Source organism: Notamacropus eugenii, chromosome 3 (genome assembly GCF_028372415.1).
Source record: "Notamacropus eugenii isolate mMacEug1 chromosome 3, mMacEug1.pri_v2, whole genome shotgun sequence".
In the NCBI taxonomy this organism is placed as follows: Eukaryota; Metazoa; Chordata; class Mammalia; order Diprotodontia; family Macropodidae; genus Notamacropus; species Notamacropus eugenii.
Window position 1 is genome coordinate 102289638 of NC_092874.1, and position 9786 is coordinate 102299423.

Sequence of the window (9786 nt, forward strand, 5' to 3'; positions counted from 1 at the left end):
ATTCCTCTGCCTTCTGAGTAATGAAATTGTTCAGCAAGGGAAGTCAAGAATTTATCAGAAGCCCTGCTCTTAGCTGAAATGAACTCCCATCAAATGTCAGGATGTCGGTATAGTAAAAAAAAAAAAAAGCCCCATCAACAGTCTATTTTGCTTCTGCACCAGTTTTGTCATCTGTATTAGGAAAGCCTTGTACATATTTTTGTCTGGCTGGTCAGTCTGTAGGGGATTTACATAAAACTTTTTCTTTCTCTTTTATTTCCACGTTATGCTCTCTGGTGCATTTCCATTTTCAGGTTCATAAATTCCTATACAGATATTTTCCTTTGATTGTTTTTAAATGGATGATGTTACTATCCTTTCTCTTCACTTGAATATGTTTATTTGGAACAAGGTATGTCCTTCATTGTTATTTTCCAATAGAGTCTAATTCCAAAAGATTTTAATACTTGTGAAATATGTATTAGATGCTTGGGGATTAAATTTATCAAAAAAATCTGTCTTTGAATGCTGTTCAGATACTTACCAGCTATGTGATCCTGGGCATTTCATGTAACCTACATAGTTTCCTCATATGTTAAATGACAATGGTGATAATAATAATAATATATCTCTCACAAAGTTTGTTGCGGGACAAATGTAAAATCCTTTTCAAACTTTAAAGTGCAATTTTGGTGTTCTTATTCTGTCATTAATCGATTGTGTCCTATTCTTTGTGAGCCCACTTGCAGTTTTCTTGGCAAAGATCCTGGAGAAGTTTGACATTTTCTTCTCTACCTCATCTTACAGATGAGGAAACTAAGGCAAATAGGGTTAAGTGACAGTCCAGTGTCACATAGTAAGTAAATATCTGAGACCACACTTAAACTCAGGAAGATGAGTCCTTCTGACTACAGACCAGACACTCATGTACTGTGTCAACTACCTGCCCAAAGTGTGATATACCTGTCAGGTACTCCTTGTGCTAAAATTTCAAGCTCACATTTTTAAAACTACCTTCTTTTTCTTAACCACTTAGATATGAGATCATACAGCACTAAAAGATCATAGATATAGAGTAGTAGGAACCTTAGCAGTCATGGAATCTGACCCCATCATCTTACAGATGAGGAAATTAAAGTCCAGAGAATTTACATGGCTGGCCCAAGGTAACGTAACTAGTGTCAGAAATGAGATTTAGGTTCACATTAGGGATTTAGGCTCCATATAAATCTTCCTTACTCTAAGTGTAGCACCCCATCAACTTATACCAATTCTGTATTTTTCCTAGCTTTCTTTACTGTCATTTTCTCAAGTGAAATGCTATAATTCTTGTACTGTTTCTCTTCATTCTATCATACTTGTTATGCTCTATAGTGTCTATTCTTAATCCTTTTTGTGTGTTTATGAATGTTTTTAGGCAATCTGGTAAAACCAAAAGAATCCTTCTCAGAATGCTTTTAAATGCATGAAATAAAATGCAAGAGATTACAAAGGAAACCAATTATTTTTAGATACTATTATCAGAATAGTTTTAAAACAATAAGTTCACAGACTCCAGGTTAAGCAGGTCTATTCTATATAGTTTTATGATGGCAGAGTAAAATCAAGGACTTACTTGAGCTCTCCCCCAAACCCCTTCAAATATATATATAAAAATGACCTAAATTCTAGAGCTTCAGAACCCACAAAATGATGGAGTGAAACAAATCTCCAGACCAAGACAGCATGGAAGGTCGACAGGAAGTGTCCAGCACACCAGGCTGGGAGCAGAATGCAGTCTAGCACAGGCCAAACAGACAGAGACAGGGTCAGAGCAGGTCTCAGGGAACTGAATCACTGACAAGTGTGGCAGTTGTCAGACTTTTCGGCCCACAAATACCAAAAACAGCATAGAAGGCCAATGGGAAAATTTTATTGGCCAAGGCTAAGAGAGGAGCATGGTCCAGTCCTGCCCTAGAGAAGCAGAGGTCGTGGTAGTGGTGGCAACAGCAGCTGCCACCACAGTGGATGCTTCCAGAACTCCTGGTCCACAAATGTTGTGGGGATGCAGCAGAAGATCAGAGGACAATTTCAGGGATCTCTTTGCTGATGCTGAGGCAGACTTCTCTTGCTTTGCCCTCCTTGGATTTGGGTGACAGTTCTGAGTGGTAGTTCTTGGCCCAGGAGAAGTGCTGGTGTGGCAGAGCTTGTGGCTACATTGGAGAGGGAATCTTCCTCATGGTTTCAGAGGAGAAAAGAGTGCTTGTGGTCACTCACAGACCAGAGCACAGGCCAGGAAAGGAGTAAACACTTCTCCTTTAATCACACCACCTTGGAAGAACTGGAAAATTTACAGGCACCTAGAAGTAGCTCAGAAAACAGCTGCCTAAAGCTTGGGACTGTACACTCACCCCCACCCCCACGAGAAGCAGAGTCCAACCTGAACAAAGAATTAGAAAGTCAAGTATTTGGCTGGGAAAATGAGCATACAGCATGAAAAAAAAAAAACCTCAGACTATAGAATCTTATTTTGATGACAAAGAAGATCAAAACATAAAACCAGAAGAAGACAACAGAGTCTAGAGTCAAAGCTCCTACATCCAAAGCCTCCAAGAAAAATATGAATTATATGGATGAACTCAAAAAGGATATGGAAAATTTAGTAAGAGAAGTAGAGGGAAAATTGGGAAGAAAAGTGAAAGCAATGCAAGAAAATCATGAAAATCAAGTCAATAGCTTGCTAAAGAAGACCCCCAAAAAATACTGAAGAAAATAGCACCTTAAAAATAGACTAACTCAAAGGGCAAAAGAGGTCCAAAAATCCAATGAGGAGAAGAACATCTTAAAAACCAGAATTGGCCAAATGGAAAAGGAGGTCCAAAAGTTCACTGAAGAAAATGATTCCTTAAAAAATTAGAATAGAGTACATGGAAGCTAATAAATTTATGAAATGTCAAGAAGCTATAAAACAGAACCACAAGAATGGATAAAAAATAGAAGACAGGAAATATGTCATTGGAAAAACCATTCATCTGAAAAACAGATCCAGAAGAGATAAAATTTAAAAATTATTGGACTACCTGAAAGTCATGATCAAAAAGAACAAAAAAGAGCCTACATGTCATCTTTTAAGAAATTAGGAAGGAAAATTGCCCTGATATTCTAGAACCAGAGGGTAAAATAGAAATGGAAAGAATCCACCCATCATCACCGGAAAGATATCCCAAAAGGAAAACTGTTCGAATATTGTAGCCAAATTCCAGAGTTCCTAGGTCAAGGAGAAGACACTGCAAGCAATCAGAAACAAATAATTCAAGTATTGTCAAAATATTATCAGGATAACACAATATCCATCAGCTTCTATGTTAAGAGATTGGATGGCTTGGGATATGATATTCCAGAGGTGAGAGAAGCTAGTATTAAAACCAAGAATCACCTACCCAGCAAAACTGATTATAATACTTCAGAGGGGAGAAAATGTACATTCCATGAAATGGAGGACTTTCAAGCATTCTTGATGAAAAGACCACAACTGAATAGAAAATTTGACTTTTACATACAAGAATCAAGAGAAGCATAACATAAGAGAAATCATAAGGGACTTATTAAAATTGAACTGTTCACATTCCTACACGGAAAGATGACATTTGTAACTCATGAGACCTTTCTCAGGATTAAGGTAGCTGAAGGGAATAGATAGATAGACAGATAGATAGATAGATAGATAGATAGATAGATAGATAGATAGATAGATACATAGATACATAGATACATAGATACATAGATACATAGATAGATACATAGATACATAGATATAGATATAGATATACAAATATATATATACGCACACATTGAATATGAAGGGATGATACCGATAAAATAAGGTATAAGGTATAATTTTATAAAATAAAATTAAGGGGTGAGAAAGGAATATATTGGGAGAAGGAGAAAGGGAGAGATAGAAAGGGGTAAATTATATCATGTAAAGGAGGCAAGAAAAAGCTTTTGCAATGGAGAAGAAGGGGGGGAGATGAGACAGAAAGAGTGAATCTTACTCTCATCAAATTTGGCTTAAGGAAGGAATAATGTATGCACCCAATTGGGTATCTTACCCCACGGGAAAATAAAGGGAAGGGGATAAGAGAATGGGGAGGATAGAAAGGAGGGCAGATTGGGGAATGGGATGGTAGGAAGTAAACACTTTTGAAAAGGGACAGAGTCAAAGGAAAGAACATAATAAATGGGGGTCAGGACACAATGGAGGGAAATATAGTTAATCTTTTACAACATGATTGTTACGGAAGTGTTTTGCATAACTGCATACGTATAACCTACATTGAATTGTTTGCCTTCCCAATGAGGATAGGCGGGGAGAGAAGAAGGAAGAGAATTTAAAACTCCAAGTTTAAAAAAAAAATGTTTTAATTGTTTTCACATGCAACTTGGAAATAAGATGTATAGGCAATGACATATTGAAATCTATCTTTCCCTACAAAAAAGTGAGGGGGAAGGGGAGAAGGGTGGGGTGATAGAGGAGAGAGCAGACTGGGGAGAAGGGGCAATCAGAATGCATGCCATCTTGGGATGGGAGGGGGAAGGGAGAGATGGGGAGAAAATGTAAAACTCAAAATCTTGTGGAAATGGATGCTGAAAACTAGAATAAATAAATTAATCAAAAAAAAGAGAGACTTGAGAATTGAAAACTTACAACTGTAAGGGCAAAGCATATTATGTACATGAATGTATTCTGAAGGCATCACTATATAATGCAGAATGTTTATAATGATCAACTTCAACCATGAAAAATAAAAGGCTTAATTATGTTCAGTATAGACTTGTTTTAAAGGCAGGGAGTTCTGCAATTACTCTAAGAAGGATTTTCATCCAAAATGCTCAAAATGACAGCAAAAAGACTTGCTATTTAAAGATGTAATTTCTCAGTTATCTGGAAACATCAGAAATACACACTGATGTATTCCCTGGGTATTCCAGATGCCCAAACTTTTATTATGCTGCTCTGCAGCATGATTTTTCATAGCCAGCTGTTCACTCCCTTCACATCTTTTTTTTTTTTCTTTTCCAAACTCACAACCATCAACTGAAATGGAAAATGTAAACACCACCTGTATTCACCAGCCTTTCAGAGGCTCTAGTCATATCGTTCTGATATGTTTTGGTTATTTTTTTTTCTGGGGGAAAAGTTTAATTGGGTAGGAATTATAAAATATTATTCAGGCCCTCTATCATACTTTGGATACAAATTACAGGAAGAAAGCACCCCTCCTGATATATCATTTAAGTCTACCTATTGCTGCCTTCCTAACCCTCACCAGGGAGACCCCAAACCTCTCAACAGCTTTGGGGATGGTGACAGCCAACCTACCAGGGGTTAGTACTAGTGTCCTTTCCTTAATGTTAAAAAAAACTAATCTTAAACAAAAAAATATTATGACAGATTCGCTTCCTTATTTCAAAACTTAGCCCTAATAATATACTGTCCGAAGCACTGACAATTATAGTGTCTAATTTTGTGTCAAATGTAAGTGTCATTTTGAGGCTGGAGAAGACAGAAAGCTTTTTGCCAATAAATACAAACTTCATATAATACATATTATCATTAGCACTTGAGACAGCTTGTCTATTTAGAATGATTTATAATCAATACTTACTCCCTTTGTATAAAAGTGCTCTAATTACCTATTTCTCTAGCAAAGAAAGAGATTTAAAGGAGCTGAGTGACTTACCCAGGGTCACCTAACAATGGCAGATAGAGAGAAAATAGGAATATTTCGCCAAATAATGAGCATCACTGCCATATAATACTGTTAGCATTTTCCTTTGAAGAAATGATGCAACAAAAAAATAATATTTCACATTGTATCTGGTTCATGATAAGTGTGAAATAATTTTTTTATGCACTCATTCATTTGTGATGTAGCATAACTTGTTACGAAGTAGAGCAAAAAGCAAGAGAGGCTCCATGTCTGTGGAGATCAGTGTTGCGCCTCTGGGCCACTAGGCAGCGCAGTGGACAGAGAGCCATAACTTGAGTCAAGAGGATCTAAATTCAAATCTTCCCTCAGACACTTATCTATGTGACCTTGGGTAAGTCACTTAACCTTGTTTGGTTGAATTTCTTCATCCATAAACTGAGCTGGTTCAGGAAATGGCAAACCATTCCAATACGCTTGCCAAGAAAACCTCAAATAAGGTCACAAAGAGTCCAACATGACTGAAACAACTGAATAACAACCACTAGAAAAATGTGTCCCACCCCAATGTTACCCACCAGATCTGCATCCCTTCCCCCTTAATCCCTTCAAGATTCCCTAGGCTATCAGTCCCCAGATACTCATGGCTATCAATCCTCTTTCCTGGATGCTTGGTAACAGGCTGGGGCAGGGCATCCTAATGCTGACCCGCTAATGTTCTACTCAGGACCTCAAGGATTCTCCAGCGTTGCCTGTGCAAAGGAAGAGGCAATGGTCAGTTCACCCCCTCTTGTCTCATTCAACAGCTGTAGTAAGCTCAGAACTAGCCCTGCTTACTCCTTACCTCGTTCCACCATTTTTCTACTGGGCCCTCTAGGCATTTCTTTCTGCTCAGTGTCTCTAGGTGCTAGAATCTTTAAGAATGACTGCTATTTTTGGTTTAATTCAATTCAGCAAATCTACATTGAACACTGTGTTATTGTTGTTCAATCATTTCAGTCAACTCTGACTCCCTGTGACCCCATTAGTTTGTTTGTTTGGCAGAGATACTAGACTGACTAGCCATTTAGATGAGAAAACTAAGGCAAACAGTGAGTGACTTGCTCAGAGTCACACACAGGTAGTGGTGTCTGAGACCATATTTCAACTCAGGAGGAAGATTCTTCCTGATGTCAGGCCAGGTACTCTATCCACTGTATCAACTAGTCAGTTCTTCCTATGTTAAAAAAAAAAAATTAGGCAGAAGCAGCTAGACAACACAGTGGATAGCGCATAGGCCCTGGAGATAGGAGGATTGAGTACAGATGCGGCTTCAAGTACTTGATGCTTACAAGCAGTGTGACTCTGGGCAAGTCCCTTTGACACCACTGCATTGCCAAAAAACTAACAAACAAAACAATTAGGCAAGCAAGTATTTATGGACTTCTACGTGTCTGCCTAATAGTGAAAGGCAAAAAATCCTGGGAATGATGACGTTGGAAAAAAATGAAAAGGAAACAACTACAAAAAACTCAACAACAACAATTTTCAGAACCTTCACCCTGAACCCACAAGAATTTTGGTCAGCTTTACTTCATCTTTGAGGCTACTATAGCTGGTAAAGCTGGTCTCCTGAAAGGTTTTTGTGTAGTCTAAGAGAGAAAGGGGAGAAAAGTGGAAGTGAAGAAACTCAAAGTTTGTCTTGCTTCCACTATGATCATCTGTTGCCTTCTTGGGTGCTATGTGTGGTCCTGATTGCTCTCCCTCCCCCAGGTCAGGGGGGTGCCTGAGCAGCATCTGCCTTCCCTTGGAGGGGAAACTGACTGTTGTCTACACTGAACAATCTCTCAACATCTCTGGGTCCCATACTCAGGAGTTAGCACCTAATGAACTCAGAGGATGTTTGAGTAATAGGGATCTGTATTTGTATACTTGACCTCAGTCTGATGTCTTGCTGCTGAACCTTGTCTATCATACCTGCCATTTATAGGGTAGATAGGCATCTGACCACATGTTGTCCCTGTGGACCTTCCAGTCTTACAAGATGTATATATACACAGCATTTAGAAAATTAGTTATAGAAAATAAATGATAAAATGTGCAATTAAATATACTCATGTGCTAAGTACACAAATATATCACACAAATCAGTGTGCAGAAATAAAGAGTCCTATTTCGTTTATTAGTTCTGTGATCCTAGAGAAGTCACTTAAATGAAGTCTCACCCTCCTCATTTATAAAATGGTTTTGTTGTAAGGAGTCAAGGAGATGACATGTCAAGAACTTTTTATATTTTAAAGTGCTATGTCACATGCTGTTTTATGTTCATGTTTTTGACCCAAATAAATTGTGATAGTGCATGTCTATCTGATCATATACTTACTTTCCTATAATTAATAGATCAAGATCAATTAGTAGATGTAATCAGTAGATCAAGAAAAATTCTAACTGTACCAAGAAAAATATCTCATTATATTTTTTTATCTTTTATCTTTTTTTCCTTCATCAGGAAATATTCATTAAAAATTCTACAATAAGCCTGCAAAGGTGTAAACACTTGATCCCAGGAACCAGATAAGCTGTTTCAAATTTTTACTCTTGTGTAAGACGCTGTTTCTCATTCACAGTATATGTTTATCACCACGGTTTAACACTGATGTGTAGTAGCAACCAGAAAGCCAATTAGATTATTTGTCTTCTATTAAAACCCCTAGATCTATACTGCAGCAATATTTTTAGCCACTGGATCTTTTTTCTCATTTAAGCCTGGCTCTCTTACTATACTTCATACAGAGTGGACTGACCATCTAAGATAATTCGCATTTACATAGCCTTTAGAGTTTGCAAAATGCTTTGCAGATACTGTCTCGTTTGATCCTCACAACAAATCTGTAAGGATCTGTGAATCTCATCACATTTTTTTACAGAAAATGAGGCAGAGGAGGGGTTAAATGATTTGTCTCAGATTACTTTGCTAGTAAATGTGTAGTGGAGAATTTGAATTCAGATCTTCATCAATCCATAGTCTAGTATTTTATCTACTATACCACCTAGGTTATAAAAGAAATATACTACCCTAGGCAACTTCTCAATCATATAGTACTTTGTATTATTGGCAACTGGAATACAGGTTGTGAAGGACAGTAATCTGAATGGGCAAAGTGAACAGGCAGATTGAAGTATAAGGGAAATGTTGGAAGTAAAGTAGCACCAGCAGGGTCAGCTTTATGACTACACTGAACTGATGGCTACCCTTGGGTGTGAATTAAAAACCACAGGGAAAGGTCTCCTTACTCAAAATATTCCCTATGCTTTTATAGTCATATTGGATTAATGTATCAAATATTCACTAAGAACTCTCATTATATTAGGTTACCCCATGGGAGAGTCAAAAAGTAAGTGCATTCCAGGGATCTATCTTGTTAGAAACTATTATCAAGAATAATGAAGGTATTAGAGATTTTGAGATTTAAAGAAAGGGAAATTCAACTATTAATCATTTAACATGCTAACTAAAATTATATCAAGCATGCTAAAAAATAAAACATACATCATAGAACACAGAATCTTGAGATACTGAGATGAAATTAAAGTAATGAGTCAGGGAGGCTAGAAGGCCTAACTTGGTTTATTTTCTGGCCTTCATAGTAAAGTGAGTACATAAAGAGGAAATATTTGAGGAAGGGGATGAACAAGGGTATGTAAAAAACATTTATCCTATCTGACCTCTAAGGTTCCCTCTAGCTCTAATGTCTGGTGGTTTAGTAACAAAGTGGTGTTTTTTTTTTTTACCACAGTAAGACAAAAATAACATATGTAAAAATAGTGAATATTTAAGGGTTACTTGATCAGGTACTGGAGATTGTCTGGTATAATAAGTACTGGAGATTGTCTGGTATAATAAATAAGCACAAGTCCAAGGGAATGGCTAGGGGAAGAGATGACAATAGTAGGTTACACAGAGTTTTCCTTTCAAATGGGAATTTTGATAAGCCATAGAAAGGAAGATGTGAGCAAGAGCTTTTGGAAAGTTAGTGTACAAGAGGCAATTTTTGATCTGGGAATAAAATCTATGCTGGTGCTAACAACTAAGTAACCAATCACATAGGTTACTTCAACATTGGTTGATCACAAAAAT